This window comes from Chamaea fasciata, unplaced genomic scaffold, assembly GCF_029207755.1.
Source record: "Chamaea fasciata isolate MVZ Bird 193981 ecotype frontalis unplaced genomic scaffold, bChaFas1.0.hap1 SCAF_5, whole genome shotgun sequence".
NCBI classification, from domain to species: domain Eukaryota; kingdom Metazoa; phylum Chordata; class Aves; order Passeriformes; family Sylviidae; genus Chamaea; species Chamaea fasciata.
In genome coordinates, this window is record NW_027094090.1 from 45,667,984 (window position 1) to 45,693,447 (window position 25,464).

The 25,464-nt window shown below is 37.6% G+C and overlaps 1 long non-coding RNA gene across 2 annotated transcripts in view; it reads left to right on the forward strand.

Annotated features, from left to right (window-relative positions):
- The window catches only part of LOC136290227 (uncharacterized), a 128,612-nt gene that overhangs the window by 22,038 nt on the left and 81,110 nt on the right, over nucleotides 1-25,464 (forward strand). For both annotated transcript variants that reach the window (XR_010721052.1, XR_010721053.1), the window contains exon 2: nucleotides 9,565-9,712. This is a non-coding gene — a long non-coding RNA (uncharacterized lncRNA). The remainder of the gene's footprint in view (nucleotides 1-9,564; nucleotides 9,713-25,464) is intronic.

The following is a 25,464-nucleotide window of genomic DNA, read 5'->3' on the forward strand; positions in this document are numbered from 1 at the left end:
AAGTTAGTTATATAGATTATCAATTAGTATTTTTATGGGATATACAGTCTTTATTAGCAGACTTGGAGAAAGCATGAAACAATCTCCCCCCTTTTCAGATTAGCATATAGTTAAAATCTAATTAAGGCAGTACCCATTATACGGGGTTATAATTTACAATTTAAAACAATTGCCTGGTAAAACAACTAAATATGCATTAAAAGATACAAAAAAACCTTAGCAATTCATGACCTTTTAAAATTGGAGTAATCAATCCAGACTTGTTCTCTGCTTTAATGAATCCTGGCACCTCAAGTTTAAATGCCAAATGGTGTTTCTTTCCTCTCCTGCAGGTCTGAGGACATTTGTTATAGAAGTTAAGCAGAATGACAGCTGGTTTTGTCTGATGAGCAGAGCCCTTGACTATCCTGGTTTTACTTTCCTCCATGAAAAGTCACTAACAGAAATTCACTTGGCTGCAGGGTAGAGTTAATTTGTCACAGGTATTGGGCTGATGTAACAGCATAAGGCAGTAGAAGAGGGACGGATTTTTGTACGTGGGCTCTTTTTGACTTGGTAATATCAAACATTTTCCAATAAAGAAATTCTGCCTCTATGCAATGAAATTTTAAGCAATTGTACTGTGTTTGAAAAAGCATGTTCACAGCTAAATATTTGAAAAAAGAGAAAAATTGAGATTTTCTTTTCCTTATGTGTCTGTATTTGCGTAGTCAAATATTTCAGTACTATTGAAAATATGTTTGCTTATGAAACAGTGTATCATAAGATCTACTATTAATAAAATAATATTCTGTTAGCAAACTTGAGGTTTCAGTTGTATCCCACATAGAAAAGCACTATTTCTTTTTCAGGATGTAAATTATCCAGGTTTCATCTTCAAGGTGGTTTTTCCTCAGTTTAAGTAGTCTAATACTAGGTTAAAATGTCCTTGTGAATGTTTGCAGTTGGCACTGCACCTTTGGGGATCTCAGCAGCAAAAGGACAAGTGAACAGTAAATATTACTTCAGAATAGTATAAGACAAAGCAAAGTATGTAGTTTGATACTGGCTTGCATTTATATAGAATTCCAATTAACTATACACCTCAATTAGAAAAGAAAGTCTTTCTTTTCAAGAAGTATCTCAAAGAGCAAGATGTTTAGAAAGTAATTCTAGCACCAGAGTAACCTTTACAAGCTTTGGTAGCACATGAAATATTCCCCTAAGTTTGCTTTTATTTTTTTTGCTTCTTATAATCCATGTTCTTGATGATAATTCTGTAAGACGGAACCAGCATCTGACATGCCTTCCCACAGCTTGATATAAATCTCCTCTGGTACAAAATGAATTGAGCTGCAGTGAACTTAAATGCTAATGCTGAAGACAGCAGGCAACCTGCTGTTTAGTATCCCAGAGTTAACTTTGGCTTACTCTTGCATCTTCCTTGTTCCAATATGAATTAAACTGTTGCCTTACCATGGCTGATGACAAAAAGCTGTTCTTATTTGCAAACAAAGTAATTGTATGATCAAAAGACTCATTAATAATGAGCATTGCACAAGGTTTTATGTACTATAGTGCAGGCTTCAGTCAGCTAATGAATAATCCCAGTCCTACTTAAACACATAAAAATTATCAAATAGCTTTGACTCCATGGGTATGACATTCTATCTTTGGAAGAAACAATATTTTTCTTGGCCTCATAACCTGTATACTGGCAGAATGCATTAGATGTATAATACTGCATATTTTATTACATAATTATTTGGTACAATACATACTATTCTTTTCATGAATTACTTTTACTTTCAAAATTATGGCCTTTCAATGATAAGGTATCACAGCTTCCCTCCTTTCTCCACTATATGAACTTTCGTGTAGCAAACTAAATAACAAGGAGTCTTTCATTTAAGCCTTTCAGAGGCTTAAATGTTCTAAGTTGTTCTCCTTTACATCTGATCAGGACAAGAAAATTTCCACGTCTACCTTTCTGCTACTGCTGAAAAATTTTGATGTCTACCTTTCAGAACTGCTGAACAGTTCTACTTCTTAAACTTTGCAGGATGTAGATGATCAGCTATGTGAGGGAGGATACATGAGAAATGGTTCTTAGTTGGGGCAGGTGTAGTTCATCCATAGTGGGATGCCTTGTGTCGCTTCCACCTGTGGAATGGGGGAATGTAATCCAGATCTGTCTTCACAGTATCTGAAAGCAAATGCTGAAATCAGGCAGTGTGTCTGGTGAGCATCAGAGCTTGTAACAGGGAAGATGAAGGGCTGAAGAAACATGAAAGTCTGCTTCGTAGCCAGTGGGGTGTTCTGCTGTTCTTGGTTTAAAGCTGTCATTTCTTGGTTTACTGCACAAAGCAGGTACAGTCTGACACTAAAAAATATTGCCTGCTTGCTTGACCTCAGTCTGTATTACTTTGTCTTCTTTATCATTTGATATACTAATTCTTCTGTAAGACTGAAGTAAATAGGTCTTAAGTCTTCCATCCCCTCTTCCCCACAGCAGATTTTTCGTTCACTATTCCTACATTCCATTGTTTAGAGCCGATAAATTTATGTGGGGTTATGTGTTGGGCAGAGCCCATCATGTGATGATCATGTGCTTGAAGGGAACGTGCTCAAATCAGACTGAGCAGCGTGAAGAAGGTCCATCTCTTTCAAAAAGGAGGTTCTTTAGGTGAATTGGGAATTCTGTGGTGTACTTCTTAGTTCATTTAGAAGAGTTACTTACAACCCTGGGCTATACTACTTGCAAGGCTGATTTATTTATATTTATGTTATTCATCTGAGAGAGTACTAATTTTATATTAAAATTAAATCCTTGGTTTACATTGGGAGCTTGAGAAATGAAAAGTTTTGAAAGTATAATGAGAATCTCTTAGTCTGTTCTTTTTCGCCTACTTTTTTGTTATTACATAAGTGAGTTGTATTGACTGCTAATTTTTTTTGGAATTATTTTGGTTATTCAGATTGTAGCTCTCTGAAGGTGGTCCTACATCCTGTATAGCTATAATTTTAGTTAAGGTTTTCTGGCATGTTGGTATTTGTCTCCTAGCAAAAGTCTTACCTTGGGAAAAGAAGCTTCTCCACTTGGTTCTGATTTTAATCTTTAATCACAGAATCATAGAGTAAGCTGAGTTGAGAGGGACCCCACAAGGATCATCTATTACAATTCCTGGCCCTCCACAAGATCCTCTCCAAGAGCCATGACATGTGGCCAAGAGTAGCTGCTATTCTGAAATATTAAAGAAAGGGTAAGAGAGTTTCTCAGACAAAATCTCAGTATAGCATCTTGTTCTGTGATTGATAACTTCTTGCAAATAAGAAGGAAGTTTTTGTGTCCTTTCATGTTGCCTATATTAGTGCATTGCTATAAATTTTTTAAACCGAGATGAGTTTTATGGTTGAAATTTTAAATGTTTAAGTGTGCTATACGTATAGACAGTGTCATGGAGTATTGGCATCATAGTTTAAACAAATTATGGTAGTTGCTCTGGTTTGATAAATTGATTTGAGCAAATTCGTTGGTTTGGACTTCGTGGGCCTGCTTTCAGCACCTGGGGTAAGGTGATGCAGCTTCATGTTTTGTTGTTGCAAGCACTGGAAACAGTTTCAAGAAACTGCCCTGAGGATGTGATGAACAACAAAAAGATTTAAAGAAAAATATCTATGCAGTTTTCTAATTGCAGATGTAGTTGCTAGTCTGTCTGTACAGATTACTAGATTGGATGGCTGGAATGGAACTGTTTTCTATTTTCATTTCCTCTTTGATGTTATCTGCAAAATGGGAGATACAGTTAACTCTTTTTGTTGTTAATAAATAATATTTGTTTTCCCTCTCTGACAATGTTCCATATTAGTTATTAATGTGCCAATTTAGCTATTTTAAAATAGTTTTCCTTATGTTGGAAACGATGGATACATGATGCATTTGAATATTCAAACAGTGGTATTTTCCTTCTATTTATAACCTTTCTTTGGTCATTGAATCCTTGTTCTGAATATATTATTTATTTTTGAGATGTTTGTAAAGAACACCTACAGAGATTGTTAACATTTGTCAGCTCTTGGAATGACAGCTCCAGTCACTATAGAAGACAAGTAATTTTCCTCTTCAAGAAAAGGGATGCTAATTTCCACCTACAGTAACATGTTTTGAGAAACATAATGCACTAAGAAATGTACCAATTACTTGGCTGAAAATTGCTTTCCTTCTGCAAGATAGACAATCATAACATTTTTGGACTTTTTTTTACTAGTTTGATAACATAACTCCCTCTTCTACAAAGTTGGAAACGTGAAGTTTTAGAGCAGACTAATATTCTATCAGGTATTGGAGCATCATTGTACTGTGGTGTGGCATTTCAGACTCTGAATCGTGTCCAGGCTCTGTAGCTGGAAAACCAATAGGATCTAGTTTATTAAGAGAATGATTAAGTACATATATGCTCCTGTATGTGTTACTTACACACCCAAAGGGTGATTTTTACACTGTTGTCCAGGATGGGAAGTTATTTTTAGGTGTGGTTTCTTAACTGGCTTGCAGAAGCACATTACTGATTTTTTACCTGCAAGTGATGTGGAGGTTGTAGGTGGAAATTGGTGTAGGTGCATGAATGAGTGTATGTCTCAATATACTTATTGGCATATACTAAGCCAAAAGAGTGAGGAAAATGGCAATTATATTAATGAAGTTGCCTAATTGTATATAATGAAATTTTTAATTTACTGCAACCTATTGAAGCTATCACTGACCTAATAAAGATTATATCCTTTTATTTCTCTTGTTTTCTGTTTAAATCAGCAGGAGTATATTAAAGCAAACTGCTTAATTGTTGAGAAATTAGATTATTTAGGATGTAGAAGGAAAACAAAAAGATAGTAATATAAAAATTGACTCTTTTTAATAGGCAGTTAGACAAAACTATCTTTTTTAAGATGTTTTGTGCTACAGGTTTATGACATTAGCAAATGAGTCATATCAAGTCACTTTACTTGAAAAGATTTCTAATATTTCAGCTGGAAGCCATTTGCAGTTATGTCTTCTGAAAATAAAGAATTCTGTTGCTTTCATTCCCAGCCTCTTGGAACTGCAATGGGGCAGAAAGATATGCAGTAAATGGCCTTTAAGGGCAAGGAGGAATAAAGGAGAGAAAAGGCTTAATTACAGCTGATTCTGAAGATATATTCTTAAACTGTGACAGTGGATTTCTGAAACGTAAACAGGATAGTTGGTGTTGCGTCCAACCCCTTTCTGCTCAGTACTCCATCCCATCCCACCACTGTGCTTTCCTGGTGCTCAGACCCACCTGTGAAAAATGTTCCTCCTATGCCCTGCTGCCATCACTTTTGTAGCCTTGCCTCTCCATCTCCTTGTGAGACCTCTCTCCGTTAGCAGCACAGGTGTTCACTGCTGCTGCCCTCTGCGATGGAATTGGCAAAAGGAATTGCAGAGGTGGAAGCAGATCAGAAAAGTTTGGGATGAAATTCAAGTCCTGTGCAGAGTTGCCAGAACAACAGGTTTCTGGTAGGCTATAACACAGGCAATTAGGAAGAAAGTCATGCTAGCATAAAGGTTGAAACATCTGTTCAATGGTTTAGAAAAAGTTTAATGTTTGACTTCACTAATGGCACTAAAACTTTCTATAGTTAATGTGAATGATGGTGATTCACTCCAATGTCTGAGTTCTGAGAGGGATAATTCCAACTGGAGCTCTGCAACTGTTGCATTTGAAGTCATACCACTTTGCTGGAGAATTCCAACAGGGCAAAACCTATTTTGAGGTGTGTTGTTATGCATGTTTTTGGCATCTGACTAATCCAGTTCTATTTTTTGTTACGGCCCTGGTTATTGCCTGTATTGGTATTGTGTACTAGTGTTTAACTCCATCGTAAGAACTGAAACATCTCAAATGTTAAAGCTTTATTTAAATCCTCTTGTACTAGGCTTAGACATGGGGAAATACACAGCCTAAGTAAAGACTTTGTGTAAGGAGGAGTGTTGTATTAAATGTAAGCATGGAAATCCAATTAACTGCTCAATAATTTGAATATTCTTTTCAGAAACACTCTGGTGTTTTGGTTTGTGCGTTTTTTTTTTTTTTTCTGCTCTGAGCGATTTTCATCATCCCTCTCTTACTTTTAAGCTAGTTGTATCTTTGAAAAAGTAATAAAAGCTTATTTCCTTTGTAACTTGGTTTGTATACTCATGGCTGTCACATTAATCTGGTGTTAGTATTAGATTTTAATAAAAGGCTCTACGTAGTAAGAAGAAAGAGCCTTGCTGATATTATAGTGTATTTCATATAATTTAATTTTTTGTTTCTAATGTTTATGCTTCTGGTATATTGTGAGTGATATTGGACTTTGCCAAACATCTTTTGTAAAAAAACAACCAAATACAGGAGTTATGTTGAAGCAATACTAAGACTGACAAAAGAAAAAAACCTGAAAGGTAGAAATCTCTGAAGTGCTTATCTTTTACCTGACTTTGGGATTCAGGGAAAGGAAGAAAATGCTAACAAAGCACTAATGTTTCTTATTAGCAATTGCACTTTCCATTAACAGTTTCAATGAAGTTTTGTGCATTTTGTGGAGTTAACATAACACAGAATTTGAGAATGGATTGTGGGAGCGTGGGTGTTAGAATCCCCTTGGAAGGTTTCTATGAGGCATGTTTGTATAATTAATTATTGCGAGTGGGCTAGAGACAATCCAATGGCTTTCCACATCTTGATGAGCAAATTAAACAGTTCAGGTTGCTTTCCACTAATGGGACTAAGTTTTGGCTGGTCTCATGGTTGAGATGACAGCTACATCTTGTTGGGTGAGGCAATCATGGAAAAGATTATTGCTGAGATAATCAGCAATACATCAGTTTGCTTCATCAAACAAGCAGGAAATTCTCATATGCCCTGCTCTTGCAGGCAAGAAAAGATTTCCTATTAGTAATTCCTAAAAGTTATTGCCATTGCCTTATTTGTTATCCATTATATAATCTCTCGTGGCTTTTTTCTAAGTTACAATATTATAGTTTTAATGAGAAAAAGGAGAAACTCTTCATCCCTTCCCAAAGAACTGTTAATAGCCGTATCTTTATATGTAAACTTGATTTAATATCTATTATTGGGAAAGGGGAGAAACAAGAAGAAATTTGATTTTCTGTAAAATTCCCTGTGCCCACCAGTTCACAAATATAAACCCTGCCAGTACTGGATGTTCAAATTTAATATGGCTCCTGCAGAGCATTGTTTTAACACTGCTGCTTGTACTTGCCCCCCCAAATTCCACTAAAGCCATTCTTTTTCAGTACAGCACTTCTGAAAATTGAGATGAAAGTGTTAGATAAACTTAGGCCATGTGCAGAGTAATGGGCTTGTGATACCCTGAGACTGGATATTGCAATTAGTGCAGAGCCTTTTTTCCTACTCATCAGGCTGGACCTTGTTCTAGTACAGGTTTACAAAATAATGAGCTTGGACATGCACCGAAGATACCCAACAGCCTACGGGACAGAACAACGACTTTTGCTATGAATTCCCAATGATTTCGTTCATTACTAAGAAAAAGAGATGTGAGTCTCTGTGTGTACATATCCATATGTGTACTCTGTCGAGTTAGTGTGGAGTTTATGGAGGCTTGTAAAGCATATATGTGCTTTTTATGTTAAAAAAGGCTTTTTTGCTGCTTACAGGCTGTTGTCACTGTCTGTATAGACACTGGTTTCTGACCTTGGAAAATTTAGTAAATGTAGTGTGTGAAGTAGTGTAGAGAAAAAAACCCACTTAGTATTAATTAACTACAGTCTCAATAAGCTCTACACATTTCTAAAAGTCAATAGAAGAGGTAAAGTCTAGGGCTGTGTTGCCTTTTATTTTTTTTCCTTTTCTTTTTAAACAGAATTAAAGTTATTTAAGCAGGATTTTTGGGGATCTGGCTTCTTGGTAGTCTCAAGGTTTAAAAAACCCAAAGCAACAAGCTCTAATTTTCTCTCCCTTTATTTTTTCTGAGAACAAGAATGGAAGACTCATCATTTAGTTTTTCTATCATACTTTCATAGGAATTAAAATCCAAATACAGTTGAATATATTCTTGAGAGAAATTTACTTTGGAATTATGTTTTCCGTTTTGGAGGTCTCAATTCTCATTGCAAAGTGACTACTGATCTGTTCCAATTTCAATGAAAAATATTTCTAGTTGCTTATGTTTGAGAGAGTGCACCACACATAGCTTTTGCCTGGGAGCCTGAAGAGAAAAGGGGAGTTCTTGTTTGTCAGGGAGGAAGGACATGGTGAAAGTGTCACAGATATGGTTTGTGTGTCTCCTTTCTTGGAGATGAAAAACTACTTTGGTTTATCAGAGGCTGGTCCTGCTTGGGTGGGGAGACACTGCTGTTACAGCCAAGATTTACATTTGCATTTTCTAGCTGGTCTTTTTGTTTCTGGGATTCTTATTGTTAAATTTTAGTTTGGTAGGTAAGCCAGAATGATGCTGGTTAGCATGTTTTGAGTTAGTGGTTGTTGGGATGGGAATGTGGCTTCTATCTGTTCTGGGAACTTGATATGACAGTCAATGCAGTGTTGTAAAACAATGGCATAGTGATGTTGGAATACGTGTCTTTAGTAATATCAGGACATATTGATATTTACCTCATGATTGCTGGGATAATATGGGAGAAAAAAGAAAAAAGCAGCAGTCTGCTGCCCATCCTAAATTTTTAAATGCCATATAAGATATGCAAGAAATAAAGAGGAAGAAATGTCAAAGTTTTATGTTATATAAAAAAAAATCTGGGGAAGTGATTCAGAGGCTTGAATATTTATGTTGCCTTATTAACAGGAGTGACATTGATTTGTCAAGGTTGTACATGCTCTGAGGTCCAGACTGCTGCTTAATTTGAGTGTGGAAATCTATGGGTAATCATTATAGGTGGAAAAGGGAATTAACTGTGATCTTCTCACGTAGCTAGCATGATTACTGTCAATGAGTAGGTGTAGAAAGAGGAAGAATGAGATTACTGTTGTATTGGCTGATCTTGATGAATGTCATCACATTTAGGGGAATGGGTAAAATATTCCTGTTCAAGAAAACATCGACAGAATTTTCAGTGAAGATGGTGAATTTTCAGAAAGATGGAAAGAAGTGACAGGATGGAAGAGGAACATCAGAGAATTGCAGACAATTTACCTAACTTAAATTCAAATAAAGTGCTGGAGCTTACAAACTTTGAAAAAATTGAATAAAAACAACCCATACAAGTCATCTTGACTGAGGGTAACACTTTTCAAACCAGTCTAATTTAATTTTACAAAAGTGGTGGGCCTTTTAGAGTCAGAGACTCTGTAGATGAGATGCAACTTGCCTTTAACACCTGGACTTTTTTTTTTTTTGCATGCTGCACTTTTAAGCAAAACAGAAATACTTGGTAGATGAAGCAGCTGCAAACTGCTTCAGCCAGTAGTTAGGAATCTGTGCAGACTAATTGTGTGAAGCATCTGCTATTGAATAGGGGACTGAATGTGTTTCTGGAGAGTTTAGTTTGAGTCTGTCTGCTCAGCATACTTCTTTACTTTGCAGGTGGCCATGAGGTGGAAACAGCAGGAAGTTTGGAGAACAAGATTAGGATAAACATACTGGAGCAACAGCATACAAAAAGTTGGGAGAAATTTACTAAGGACTTTTGCAGTGTGCTACCATTTGGAATAATTAGCTGCACAATCACAAGGTAAAGGAACCCTTGCTTAAAAAATACTGAAGAAAAGCTCATGGTAACTGTATTGGATACTACACTAAATGTGAACCCACACTGTTCTGCTGTTTAAAAATAATTTAGCAATAACATTACATTACATTATGTTATGTATAATAGGATATTGGCAGAACTTATATATCATGTTTGGGGCACTGAATTTAAAGAAAAATGGGATAAACAGCAGAATCAAAAAGGTAAGTAAAGCAGAGAAAGAAAGAGCACTTACAAGGCCTACTGAGAGCAGGAGAAGAGGAAAGTTAATTTCCATTGAGAGAGATTCAGGCTAGAGGTTTAGGAAATTACTTTTTTGAAAGTCAGTGAGGTAGGTAACCTCACTGGTAAGCCTGGGGGATGTGGAGATCTCTGCTGCTGGAAGCCTCTGTTAGCAAAGCTATGTGCATGTCTGTAGCAGAAGTGATTGGTCTTACCAGAGATTATATGACCTGTTGAGACCTTCTTAATGTGTTTTGCTTTCTGGAAAGTTTTATTTGAAGGACAAAAAACCCCAAACAACCCAGAGCAAAAAAATTCATCTATGATTCAACCAAAATTGTTATAGAGCAGTATTCCTCAGTAATACGTAGTGTGGCCTTTTAATATGAGATTGCTTCTGGGATTTCTTACTCATCTGTTTACCAATTACTATCATTATTCTGATCATTTTTTCCTAGTGAAAAACAGAACAAAAAGTACCGTACATCATGAGCTTTCTTAAGGGAAATGTCAAAAGTGTCATTCATTTGGGAAATTTAAATGCTGAGTACTTTCCTTGGACTTCTCTGGAGTGTGTCATACGGTGTTTTACTCTAGTCTTTCAGAAAACAATGCAACATTAAAAAAATGCTTGAGGTGTCAGCTTTTCCATTATCTCTATTGTTAACAGCATATTCTGTTTATAGGGACTTGCTGTAACACAGCACGGTCCAAATATTTATTATTCAGGAAGCAGCATTTTAGCTCATTTACATGACAGGAAACATTTTTAAAATTCTTTTATGTTGATTTACTGTCAAGGCAGCAAAGCATATCACTAGTAATTTTATTGCTGTTATCTAGCTAAGTATTACTGATTTTTAAAAATTTATTTATTTAAACGAGCTGCATAATGTTGGGATGTGTACCACTATGCCTCAAAATATTTTTTAGTATTTTTTATGTTCACATTCTTCCTTTGTCTGCCATTTTTAAATGAAGGCATATTAGGTGATGAGTTTCAGTGACAGATTCAAAAATTTTAGATGGCACAGAGTGACAAACATATTCTGAAAAATGCGTCCTTTCACCTAGCCTGTTGCCTGTCTACCTAAGGAAATGAGGCATATGCCATTACTCCATCTCTATCTGTGCTCTAATAGCTAATAGTTCTTTCTGCCAGTTTAAAGCAATATCTTAAAAAAATTTGAGGTTTTAGAGGTTGCATGAAAATTGGTGTTGCCATGGAGTAGAAACCCATGTTTATGCCCGCATTGTGAAGAAGGAAGGGAGACTTCTGCTCTTATGACCTTTCTTTTCAGTATGTTAATTGTTAGTATTATACAGTATTTCAGTATGTACGTATAATACAGTGTTTCAGTTGTTAGGAGCAGCTTGACGTATCTCTGGGAGAAAAGGGAACAAGGGTCCTGTGTTGAGGAGTCTAGGATTAAGCTAGAGTATATGGTGCTACATGTAGGAGTGTTTTGGGCAAGAATTGAACAGATACATATCAACTGTCTTAGTCAGGAATATGAAGGAAAACTGGAGTTTGTGAGGGACATGGTTTGATCAGTTCAACTTTGGTTGAACTGAAGAAACTTCTATAATACAGTGCAGAAAATTTTGTGCCCTACATTCCATTTCCCTTCTGAAATTTTTCCGGCCACTAAAGCACTTTTGTGATTGCATTTACCATTTTTTTTACCCTTTCCTTTAAGAAATGTTAGTCATCAGTCTCTCTTCCATAGCAAACATTAGAGAGCACCTGGGGGGCAGGAGGGCAGGGGAAAGGTTAGGGCAAACGTTTGCAATTGCTTCACTCATAGTAAAGTTCAGCCTTACAAATCCACAGACAAAATTAAAACAAGAAATGAGGCATAACACATCTGTTTCCAGCACTTGGTATTAGGCAGATTGCTTATTTTATCTCACTGGCTGGCTGTCATAAGATGAGTGGAAGCTTTAGACAGGCCCTGCTTTAGCCTCAGAACTTGACCGCACTTTAAAATGAAGGAATCACTCTGCAATTTCTAATGATGGCAAACCAGATCTATTTATAAAGGTGAGTATTAAACAGACAAGACATAACAGATGAAATATCTCAATCAGAATTACTTATCCCACAGTGTAAAACTAAAGAACTCCAAGTAGATTACAATATGACATAAAACAGTACACTATATCAAGGTTTCTATATTAAAGCTAGCAAAAGAAATAGTACTGATTAGGAATTGAATGTAACTTACCACCAGAGTGATGTTAATGTGCACAGAGTTCTTCGCTTAACCTCATGGGAGCAGCAGAGAAGCAGCCGTCCCTACTCAAGGAAGAAACAGCACAAGTTTTCAGGAAAATGTTTGGAAGATTCCTGCTTTATGAAAATTTAGTGTAGCTTTTATAGTTTGTAAAGTCTGATGTTACCCCATTCACTATAACTGTTTGTGCTCGACCTGTGAACCAGTTGCTCACCTACCGCATGACACGGTTATCCAGCTGTGTCCAGAAGGATACTGTGAGAGACAGTATCAAAGCTTTGCTGTAGTCCAAAGGACTTCATTTGCTGGCCTTGCTAGATCAGCTAGTCATTGTCATAAAAGGAAATCAGGTTCTATAGGTGAGACTTTCTCTTCATGAAACCATTGAGATTGTGACCCATGTCTGGAGATGTTAATTGCTATAGACAGGATTATGGATTCTTACATGGCCTGCAACCCAGCTGAATCTTAAGCATTTGTTATAGCTGGGTGCAGAGGTGTTTTGGGCCAAGATTAAGCAAAAGTGTATCAACTGGCTTCACTGGAAAAATTGAATAGTTTCAAAGTTTATATTTTTGTTTCTTCTAATTAAAAGAGTTGACTTTTTTTTCCCTTTAAGAATAAAAAGAATGCTGCTCTTACAAATTCCTGAAAAACGTAACACATCTAGAAAGCATTATACCTTCTGAATAAAACAGGAAAATCATCGTCTTTTGTTTGAGAAATGTCTGAAATTCTAGAGGGCTGGAGATCTGATCTTCGTTCCACAGGAATATCTCCCTTCTATCTTCCACTTACAGTGAATTACTTGCCATATGCCCTGACTCACTTTCAGGTGTTCTCAAGGTGAATTGTGTTGCTGTTGCTCTTCATAGTGCAACATAAAAGCATATCTCCTGTAAAATGTATAATTCATACTTATGATCTCATGATTTACATAAATTGAAGTCAAGGACCCAAGTCATTTATCTTGAAGATATCTGCTCTCTAAACAATTACAGGATTGTGAATAAGATTATTAGCTACCTAGGTGATGGGCATCCATGAATCCTTGAGTCCTTGGAGCCGTTGACTCTTGGATGACGTAAACCTACATTATTTCCTTTTCACAATGGTGATCTATACGTTGGTAACAATAAAAGATATCACTTGCACTGGCATAATGACAAATAATATAGTTGGCCAGTAGTTCGCATATTGAAGGTAATTCACAGTAAGACTTCGGATTGTTCAGAAATCTCAGAATATGATAGCACTCTTTCTGTTCAACTTTTCAAATCACTGCTTTGAAAGTTCACAACAAAATTGAAATCAGTGAGACAACTGAAGTCTCATCTTATATTCTACCACAGATCATGCTGAGGTTAATTGAATTGTATAACCACGGAAGCCAAACACTAGATAAACATCATTGTTTCTACGCTGGGAGGATATGACCTTTGTTTCTCTTCTCATCAAAATATCCATGAAATGTATTTCCTGTGGCCGTCATTCAGAATTGCAGAGACCAGGACACCTCAAAGAATATGAGAAGGCAGTAATCCAGTCATATTGGAATTCTGATTCATTGAACTCTGCCAGCCTGAAGAGACAGTATGATATAATGAGGATTTTTATTGTTTCTCTGTGTTACAGTGTGAACCACTAAGCAAGCCTCAGTCAGATAGTTTCTCTTGTGCTTCTTTTATCTTTTCTTCACTTCTAGAAGAAATTGTTTCTACGAAGAGCTTATACTGCATCTTTGCTCTGAATTTGTTCCTGGAGGAGCCTTTCTTTCTCTGTTGAGTATTGAAGAGCCACAGGATCCTAGCTGCCTATGTAAGCACCTTAGCTTCAGTGGTGTGAATACCACCCCCTCTGGAAACTGGAAACACTTTGCTTTTCAAGATGGGTTTGTTAAAAAAAAAAAATTCCTTTTCAAGATAGGTTTGTTACTTTTTATTTTTTAAGTTTTTTAGTGTGTGTGTATGCACCTGGGCTACTTTTGTTAATATGCTTATATTTTGAAGTAGTATCTGTGCAGTTTCGGTACAGTCCTACTATAGTGCCAAAGCGATATTAGGAGTAGAAGTACTGTTAATTATTTCCTGTGATATTTTACTGTTGACTACTGGTTAACACATTTAGCTGAATGAGATTTATTGCAGATGGGTTATTGCAGGCAGGAATTAATACAAAAAGCATTTGTAAAAGAGAGGTTCTGGGCATGTTGGCAAAGTTACTGCTTAGACTTAGTCGCTCCAACATACCTGTAATAATGGCTGCGGTGTTTTGAAAGCTCAGTCAAAACCTGTTGAGTAAGACCATGAATGATCCTTAAAGGATTGTTTTTAGTGCTTTAACTATCTGATAGCCCAGTATTAAACTGGACGAACCTTTCAGAAGCTTGTTTATCTCTGATTAAATAACAGAAAAGCTGTTACATGGAAGGGAAACTTGAAGTCAGCAGCTAAATTAATCATTGGAAAGAGCATCCTTTGCTTTATTGATATCCTGTACTCAGGGAATTTATTATGTGAGCAGTAACAATTTCCTATGTGGGCCCTGAGAAACCATGATTGTTGAGGAAGCCTCAGCTTTGTTTCCAGCTGTATGAAAAATCAGCAGGCAAAAGCACTCTGGACAGACAACAAGAAGCCCAAATGAAATGATACAGATCCCATAGGGAATTAGTCCCATGATAGTCGTGTAAAGCTGAAGAATAAATCTGGTCTGTCAGTAGTGAAATACAGCTGAATCCAAAAGAATAGATCATGCATCAAGTTGATACTATAGTCATGAGCACAACCTTGTCTTAAAGCATCCAGCCTGGAGCACAACTTAAATAGATCGTTCTGTCTCGCTTTGACTAAACTCATAGCAAGCCTGAAGGCTATTTGCGTGAAGATCTAAGTGTACTTCAGCATTGTCTGTTTTTTACTACATTTCAGGATATTGGCCTGACCTTTAATCCTCAGTTGGTCTGTCATTCAGCATTTGAAATACCTGAATACTTGGTGCAGATTCATCTGGGGTGATAACTTTGATCCTAGATCAAAGATACAAGCACAAAACTGTTTTCATCAAAATGTTGTGGTGTAATTTAGAGATACGCTGGTAGAGTTTTCCAACTTGTCTGATTTTGTCAGATTGTAGAAGAAAAGTCTTGAAAGTTAATGCTCCTTCCCCAGACTGCTGTTTACCAGTGCTGAAAATTGTTCAAATGCAACTTTCTTTGAGCATATCCTAGGGGACGGAGCTGGGAAAAGGCTATCTTACTTAATGTCTAATTAAAGTCTTGTCATTTTTTTAAAGCTCTGCTTTTTGCTGCAGTGGAAAACTCCCAAAGTTTCTGAATTCTGAAGTTTGCAGGTGAAAATTGAACAGTTTTCTGGGACCCTGACTTGAGGGAGTAAGTTTCCATGAAGTTTGGCTCTTTTCAAAATTTTTTCCCTTTGCTTCCCGAGTGAATTAAACAGCACAGATTATTAGGTGCTTGTATGTGGGTGGGGTTTCTTTTGTTGTGTTTGTTTGTGTGTGCTGTGTATTGGGTTTTGGTGTATTTTGGTTTGGTTTTTTTCTTTTTTTCTTTTTTTTTCTTTCCTCGGGATGCTGCTTCTTCTGAAAATGAGTAGTATTTTCCTTGGCATACAATACTTTGGCTTAAGAGAGAAACTTTAATGCTAATAACCTTCATTACAAAAAAGACTCATGAACTCCCAGAAATAAGGTGTCCTGTCTGGAATGCTATGTATCACAGGATAATGTCAGCCTCTGTCAATTATGTAAAAGTCAATAAGTTGTCAAATCAATGGCTCATGGCAGTGTGGTACTGAATTGGTGTTGTCAGCACAAAGGACGGTCAGTATTGTACCTTAGGAGCTAGAAGGCTATTACTCCTATCAAAATGAGCTGGTTTTAGCCATAGAACTGGTAGAGGATGACTGTGGCTTTGCTTTGGTATTTATAGCTTCCAATGCACTCTGTTGGAGTAGAGTTTAATGGAAAGACTGGCTACAGTGAAAAGAAAGAAATGGTCCGTATTGGAGGCCAGAAGGTAAGGTTTGAGAATGACTGTTCCATAGTTGCCTTATTTCTTATGTTCCCTCTCCAAGTACGACTTCTTTTCTGCTGGTTTAGGTGGCCTCTTGATCTGACTCAGAAAAGGAAGTTGATTGGATGGTCTTCGAGAGGTTCATCATTTATGCTGTACCTGCTGTCTTGACAGAGCCTGATCTGTAATGTTGGATCTCAAAGGTGTAGGACTCTGATAAATTACAGGGACATCATTGCTGCTGCTTTTCCTGGCCAGGCTCTAACCTGCTGTGAGTCTGGGCTTCTAGTTGTTTTCATCTTGGGCCCTTGGAGTATGTCCTCTGAGCTGGGTATTGATCTCTTTAACACTCAGTTCTGTACTACCACTGGGACCCTGTTGGTCTGACTTTAGGATATCACCATTTTCAAGCTACAGTGTGACTGCAGTCAAGGACCTGGTTGTTAGCACTCAAGTCACTTCGCATGTGTTGGGTAGGTAGATTGATGGGAGTGCTTTTGACTGGGCAGTGTATGCTTTCAGGGAGTGTCTGGGTGAGTCCATGATGTGTATGTTATCTAGTTCAGAAGCAGTCATTAAACATGGGGCTGGTCATATCACCCTGTCTTTATTTCCCATTGTGTCTTAATAGCAATTTGCTCAGATGAAATTAGTTTTATTGTTCTGCTTGCTAAGGATGAAGTTCTGAGTCAGGGAAAAATGTTCTCTCAGCCTCAGTTAGGGTCACCTTTATTGCTGTCCAGTGGCTGTGCTCAGGTTGCAGGAACTGTGCATCCAGAAGCTGTCTTGGGCTATTCTTGGTAGCTGTGCCTCCTGGAATTCACAGTTGCTCCACCTCAGGTGGGAAGTGATGACCACAGAGTCCCCTCAGCAGAGGTTGGATAGCACAGAAATTATTTGAAGAAATTGAACTCAAAAGAGGAGCAAGACAGATATCTCCCCTTTGATGCTCTTTCATCAAAGAAGTAGTAAACATCAGTGGACTTTACCTCAGGAAATTGGTTCAAAATGCTCGTCTTCAACTGTAGTATGTAATACTCAGGCTGTAGGATAGAACCACTATCAGCATGGACTCCCTCATATGGGTTTTCTTCTGAAGTAGAGGGACCCTTATGACACTGAAGTAGTTATTGCTGGGGTTCAGTTTGATTGCTTTTTAATTGGTTTTCAGCTTGTGCATTTTTTGTTTTCTTTTGTGTGTGGTTTGTTTGGGTTTTTTTCTAGGTGTAGAGCATCTATAATTCAGTGGATATTTATTTGAATCTTGTTGTGTTTGTCAGTTATTGTGAAAAACAGAATGTACAACAGTGAGCATGAGGACAGAAGTTTTTATTAGCTGTTTAAGACTTGCGCACCTCTCTGGATAATCCCTCTCCTTACTGACTTTTTTGGGAAAAAAATAAGATAAGTGTGCTTTCAGTGGTATCAGTAGAAATATTTTGGAATGTACATGAAGAACAGTTGAAACTTATTCTAGTTTAGGCCTATTTTTATTTTGCTTTGTCTTCTGTAACTAGAGGACTCTTTAAGGTTTCCCTCTGCTCTTCTCTCTCCCCAACACTTTTCTCTTTTCCTTTGGTTATTTTCTGGTTAATATATGTATTTGGAAATGGGATAACAGGTTTGGCAATACCCATTGAACATGTAATTAAAATAAATCCTACACTGGCTAGGCTTTGTATTTCACGTTATGAAAACAGTCTAAAAAGATCACCGGTTATCAAAACCAACTGTGAACTGGTCATTTAAAATTTAGAGATTACTTAAAAATATGTTTGTGTGATTAAGACTTTCAAATTGGTACATTCTACAGGTCACATAATAATGTTAACAGGAGTTGGGATTCAAAGCTAGATTAAGTGGAGTTCTGAGCAACCTGTTCTGGTTGAAAATGTCCCTGGTCATAGAAGGGGAGGCTGGACTAGATGACTTTTAAAGCTCCCTTCCAACCCAAACCATTCAAAAATTTGTCAGCGGATTTTTATGTGCCTCTGCATCTCAACTGTTTTTATTTGCAGCATAACATATTTGAGTATCACTTTGAAGTTATGGTAACAAGATGCATCCTTTTCCACTGGACAACTTTTGGAGTAGACCATGGTATGCAAAGATAAGGTATAACCAGGGGCTGACAAATTTTAGTAGTTGGTACCTTTTCCCTTGCTATTTGAATATCACTCCCTCAAAATATTGCCTGATTATTCTTTCTCTGTAAACAAGTGCATAGATAGAACTTTATAATGCTCTTCCTTTTGCATGTAACAACATAAATAAAAATGTGCATTCAGACAAAATGTACTTGAATTTTAATTAAATTCAAAGGTTTCTGTTTTTCCCTAATAGTACTTCTTGTTAATGAGATAGATGAGTCTGGTTGGAATCACAAATCTGTTTAGGAGCAGTGGGAAGTGTCAGACATAAAAGTAGCTCATTGTCAGTACTCAGCAGGTTACTGTACTTGTTTTTAACAACAGCTTTTCCAGAAAATTCTGCTTCACAGAGATATGAAGAAGTAGAAAAAGGAGCATTGTTGGGACGTATGGTAAAAGGGTAATATACAACCTTATCTCATTTCATAATCAAACCACCTATATTTGTCTTCCTGTAACTTCAGTAGTTCATCATAAGAGCAGTCATGCATCTTGTACACCTTTGGAGTTCTTTAGTTTTTGCTGATCTTTTCTTCAAAAATATGAACATAAATTAATGTCCTTCTAATGTGAGGATCATCCTCAGGGAAGGATGCTTCACATATGATCTTAAGTTTGAATAGCTGTTCAAAAAGCTTTGATTGACCTGTATGAGTAGTTTTTAGAGCTGTCCTTTCAGGTCATTTCCAGGTTCAAGTACCATTGCACCAATATGGGTTGGATTCACATTGTCCAAGGTATTCTTTCTGACTGTAGGAGTGAAGAAAAGTAAGCAGCCTGGCTGGAAGGTGGTAGGGTTATTGCTCTATTACACATGCATGTGTTTTTGTTTACCTGTGGAGAAGAGTTTGAGCCTCAGTTAGGATATTACCACTTTCAATGAAACTTCATTTTTAAAGAGTATTCATTTCAGGAAATGAAGACTGAAACCCAAAGAGAAGGAGAGGAATGAAGCCCAGGGAAGTACTTAAATGGCAGAATTGTACACAAACCTTTCATGCTTTCCCTGGTGGCCCATCTACCTGTACTGAAACATACAGTGCGTAGGAAACAACAAGGAATACAAAGTCTGGGTAGCATCTGGGTACCTCTCTAGGGGCACAGAAATGTGGTATGGGATGGCTCACACAAACAGTGCATAGTAGTGAGGAATGCAGACTCTTTTGGAAATACCAGCTGCTAAGCTGAAAGAAAGGCTTGTACTTCAATGGTGGCTTGAATTTGGGGATCCAGATTTGCTTTGGAAGGAATAATAAGATGGTCAAGATTAAAGGAGTCCAACATGAGCGCCTCTCAGTGAATATCTGCTACAGACTGAGAGAAGAAAGGAATTGTCTGAAACCTTCTTTAGAGGACTGAAGGAAGCTTGATTGAAAACATTTCTTGAGAAACTTTGGCCTGCCAGCATCTGCTAGATGGTGTAACATGATGTGGTACATGTCATCAAGGAGATTTTTGGGATGTGTTGAGGATCTGTTTTAATGCAAGTGCTGCCCCATCAGTCACAGAAGGTGATTTGCTGCTCATGATTAAAGAGGACCTGGTGTAGGGTGAGAAGGTCAATGGTAGCTCCAGCTGCACACCTGTGAGGTGGTGGTGAGGGAGGTAAATAGCAAAATTAGAACCCTGGAGTTTAGAGTTTAGTAATGCCTTGGTGGCTAAACTGGTGAGATACTTATTAGGCAGACTAAGAGTAGTTAGAAAACAAGCTTGACTGCTGTACTTAAAGGCTTAGGGTCAGTATGGTCTGAAGTCCAGCTGATCACCAGTTGCTGGAAGTTCCATGGAGCTCAGCACTGGAGCCAGGACTGCTTAACTCCTTCATAACAACCTATATGATTCTATTGCATGCAACTTCAGTAAGTTTGCTCGGTGTTCCTCTTTTGGAGGGAAGTTGCTAATTTGCTGGAGCACAGGGCTGCCCTTCAGAGTGCTCTCAACAGGCTGAAGAAATGGGCTTGGAGGAACCTTGCCTTCAGCAAAGGCAAATGCAAATCGCTGCAGTTAGGATTAAACAGCTGCATGCAGCACTACACAGTTAGGTCTGTCTGGCTAAAAAGCAGCTTTGCAGAACACCAAGCTAGAAAGGGAGCAAAAGAACTGAGGGCTGGATTGATTTTAAGTATAGAGAATAAAAGACTGAAGGGCAAGTTTGAGGCACAACTCTAATTGTTGTCTTCAAGTGTCTAAAAGGAGCTTATAGAGAATTTAGGTTCAAGACTAGATGGTCCAGCACCTTGTCCAGGTGAATCTTAGATGTGCCCAATACTGGGGAATCCACTACTTCCCTGGGAAGGTTATTTCAATGGCTGGTTGTTTTCAGTGTGGAAAACTTTATTCCTGTGTCCAACCAGATCTCCCCAAGAGTAACTTGTTCCCATTATTCCTTGTCTTTTCCATTGTGACCCCTTATAAAAAGGGGTTCTCCCTCTACTTTGTAGCCACCATTTAAATACCAGAAGATGGCAATAATGCCTCCCCTAAGACTTCTTTTCTCAAAGTGAACAAACCCTGTCATATCAGCCTTTCCCTTCGTGGCAGGCTTCCCAGTCATCTTCTCACCTTTTTGGCCCTTCCATGGGTCCTCTTCAGCCTGCCCATGCCTATTTTAAATAGTGGGGACCAAAACTGAACACAGTATTCCAGGTGTGCCCTGACAAGCGCTGAAGTGCTCTAAACAGACACTTTCTTCTTGTAGTTCTTAATACTATGTCAACACCTATAAATTTAGCATATCCAAAGAAAGCCAAAACCAAGTTGTGACAGCAAAGGCATGGATAAAATTTAGGACTGACAATCTTGCAGACACACAATTCCTTTTAAAAAATGGAATCTGTTAAAGAAATTGGGAACATGACATTTGTTAATCAGCATTGTGTTGTCACGCTCCGTATTTATTATGAAACACATTTTTATAACACATTTATTGAAATAAATGAGTAAATGAATAAATAAAAAAGAACTTGGCTTTGGATTAGTAATCAAAGCAATTCAGCCAGCTGATCCATACCAGATGTCAGCAGATTTTTATTTCAAACCATGAACGAGGTGTCTTGAAATTTATTTTTACTTTTCAGATACTCTGGGTGAATATTTCTACTTTTACTGCTGCTGCTTCTTTTGCCAGGAATCTGATTCAATATTATAAAAATAGAGAAAGAATACCAAGAACTTCCATTTCTCTTGAGCTAATATATTACCATGTACCTGAAGTGGGCACAGCCAGGGCTAATGTTGAATCTGAGTTAAAGGACAGTGCTGTCAACCATTATTCCTCATTCCTGCATTGCTTAAAGTCTTACGATTTTCTGATGTTGGATAACAGGCATCTGAAAGTTAAGACGATACCCTCTCCTAGCAGAAATTCTGTTTCAGAAGAAGGCTTCTCAGGAAGTGTCTGCATTTTGAAGATATTTGAGATGCTGTAGGTATGTCTGTATGTCCAAAGATGATTATCTCCTTCCTTCATCTGCTACTTGGGCAGGTTTGAAAACAGAAAAAGGTAGGAGCTTTACTTTCACTGTTGCCTGTGCTGAGATGTACTGAACACTCTGTGCTTCTAGGTAAATTTTGCTTTTGTAAGTCCTCCTAGCTGATAGATTTGGAACCATAACACATCTACGGTTATTTTTTGCGGGGATGTAGTGATTCCTGCTCTACCTCAAAGCACTTCAGGCATATGGAGTGCTCTGAAGGCAAAACCTACAGGTCTTGTGCCAAAGTGTGCAACTCAGCAAGCCTGCTTTGTGTGTTTTAGCTCCAGTGATCACAGATGTCCATCTCTAGAGAGGGGAACCTGCTGCCTGTGAGGTGCTGACTGCACTGCGTAGTACTACTGAGGGCTTCAGGGTCTTTGTGCCTGCCTGTGAATGCAGAAAACTGGTTCAGTGGAGGGTGAGAATGGAGGATAACAATGCAAATCCAGTGGCATTTACATGGTGTTGAGTTTGTCTCCTTTTTATGTGAACTAAGCAGGTGAATTTAGGGAGATTCCCCCCCCCCCCCCCCCCCCTTATTTGGTGTGCTTGTACATTGCTATCTCTCATTAGCTGTTTCTTTGACAGTCCTGGAGAGATTGATGTGATATCTCTTTGACAGGTTGTGCCAGAGGTTTTTCTAGCCTGCTTTGTACTTCTCTCAAGGTGCTGTGGGGGTCTTGGCTGCTGGGTTTCTGGCAGAAGGGTTTTTTCAGCCAGATGAAGCCACTCTTCAGGGATAATGGACCAAAAGAGAGGTAACAGTTGCAGAAGAGAATTCTAAAGATAGATATTAGATGTTAATAGTTCCTCCTGAGTGCTTGTAGAGAGTTGTACTACAGATTATTTCATACAGAAGTCCCCAGTGTTGCAAAAAATTGGAAAGCTCTTTTTTTTTTTTTTTTAAATTAAAAAACCCAGTCATCTCAGTCATTACTAAATGCTAAAACTTATAGATCCTTACTACTTGCAGTTGGTCTTTCTGGAATATATTTGAAATGCCATGGAAAGGAGATTAATAGCAGTTTGACAAAATTTGAATATACAGTTGATGCAGGTGAAGATGGTGAAGAGTGATGTCTCAAATTTAGTCTCAAAGAATTCAAATTTTTCACTTTGCATTTTACTATTTAGATTTTGGAAAAAAATTATTCTAAACATAGTTTCACTCAAATGTCCTATCTACTTTTGAACTTTCAAAAAATATCACTTTCCAAATCGTTTGCTGAAGACCAGATATGACCTTGATGCAATCACAAAGATCCACACTCCTGTTTTACTGACATAGAGCACCAAGACATTGCATTCTAGGGAGCACATCTTCACTCTGCCTTAGCTGATAGAACTGGTCATGGAGTCATTAATGATGAATAATATTTTTAAGATGTTGTCTTATGTACTTAACTTGGCTTCATAATAAACAATGTCACTTCTCAAGTGTGTTTTAGAGGACAAGAATGGAACAATTTCCATTTGATTTGGGTTTTTTTTACCTTTTCTCCCCAGATCTGTACAAGTTAGGACCCGTATCTGTACTGGGGAATTACTTATGTGCCCACTTGTAGGTACTTGTGGATGTACTTCCTACCTTGACATTCTTTTGGCCCACAGCTGGAATATCAAGTGACAGACAAGGAAAATGTTGTTTGTAAACTGGAGGCATCAAACTTGCATAACCTTTAATTGGGGATTAATGTTTCTTGGTTCAAATACATGCTAATCATTATTCATGCAACACTGAAAATGCACATAAAATACCATAACCAAACAGAAAGATCTCCACTCAGATGGCCTCCCCAAGTCTGTCAGATTGTTGTTTTAAGTCAGTTTCTCTTAATTCATTATTAATTCTAGCTATGGTGCTAATTATATTTTATCGTAAGGGGTTTTTTTGAGACCAGAGAGCAACTATGCAGAGAACTTCTCTGCTTATAGGGAACACTTTTCCTGCTGAATTTGGTTTGCATTTCTGTTTATCTCTTCTGGCTTTTGACATATATTTTTAAGAAGGTATAAATCAGCATTGCTGGTTCCAAGAAGACTCAGTGAATGCTTTTGTCATTCTTCATGCTTCTGAGCAGCCACCTGCATTAATATTGAGGGTGCTCTGGCTTGTGCATGAATTCAAGTTGATTAGTCAAGTAGAGAGTGCAGTTCTTGGTTTTATTCTGAAGATGGACCTTTTTATGAAGGGCAAGAAATTTATTTTGAAGCAGCAGCCAAGACATGGATAATATTTTGTGTTTGTACATTTAAACACCATAGTTTATAGGCTGCATGAAGCTCTCCCAACTCAAAATTACAGTATCTTGTTGTGTTAGACATGAAACCTTGCAATCTAAATATCCTCTTCTGAAAAACATTGCAGAGAATTATACTGAATAGTAAAATTTAATTTTTGTGATATTTTTGTGATAAATTTAAATTTTATGATACTGTGCAATGCTAATCTTGAAATTGTAAATTTTTTTTACAGAAAAAAATAAATCTTGAAATTTCTGATCTTGAAAGTGTAAATTAGCTAAACATTAAGTTTTCAATAGTTTTTTAACAAAAGCTTTTTCAGTTGAATGGTTTATTAAATTGTGCAGCACTTCTGAAATAGAAACATCCACTGCATTTTCTCAATTGAATGTGGAAACTGAGTAAAACTTAATTTTATGCTCAAAAGAAAAATTTAGAAGCAACAGCTCACCCCAAGCAGTGGTTTGATGGAAACCAAACATTTTGAAAACAATTTAGTGTTACGGGAAGAGAAATTATGCTAAACACAGTTCCTTTTGCCATGTTGACTGGCATCTGATCTGTGGGGAGCAATTTGCCTGTCCTGCCAAGGAGAAAAAAAGTATGGTAATGCACTCGCAGCTGTTAACAGCAGCTACCAGTGGGACATGGAGAGAACACACATCTTTTCTACAAGCAGAATTATGTAAAGGCTCCATTCCCCTCTAGTTAAAGATCCTATCCTTTTCTGTCTCATAGTGTTAAGAATCAGAAGGGAGAGATAGGGATATTCTACTATTGTTTTGTTGGTATCTCCTGTTTCTGGATCTACGTGGTTATTGCACGCACAGCTGAAGAGCAAGCTAGCTGACATTTAAGTAGAGCAGATATTCACCCCTGGTTTTCTTTTGGTGTCATTGCTGAATGGAAGTATTTCTTGACTCCGTTGTTTGAGGGAAAGGATTTAAATATGAGTTCATATCATTCATGTCTTTGACTGCAATTTTTTGAACTTGAAATTGATTTGATATCTTTTGGTAACTTTTATCTCTCTGACTTGTATTTAAACACTGTGTGTCCACAATGATGGAAGGTGATTAGGCCATTGCCTTGCAGACACCATCTCTGTGCATTTAGCAGAGCTCAGATTTGATTCTGCTGCCGCTGGCATTGTTGTGTCATTTTTTCTTTTGCTTTTCTCTCTTCTTCATCGTTCCTCTGTGGCCTGCCATGGCTCAGGTGCTACTGGTTGCGGTTAGTGTCCAGGATTTATGAGCCATATTTCATAGCAGATCTCACATTCCTGGCAAGAACTAGATGGATGAAGTGTTGTGGGTCATCACTCAGTGCTGGTCTGGTCATGAAGAGCATGTGGTTGCATTGTAGGGCCTGA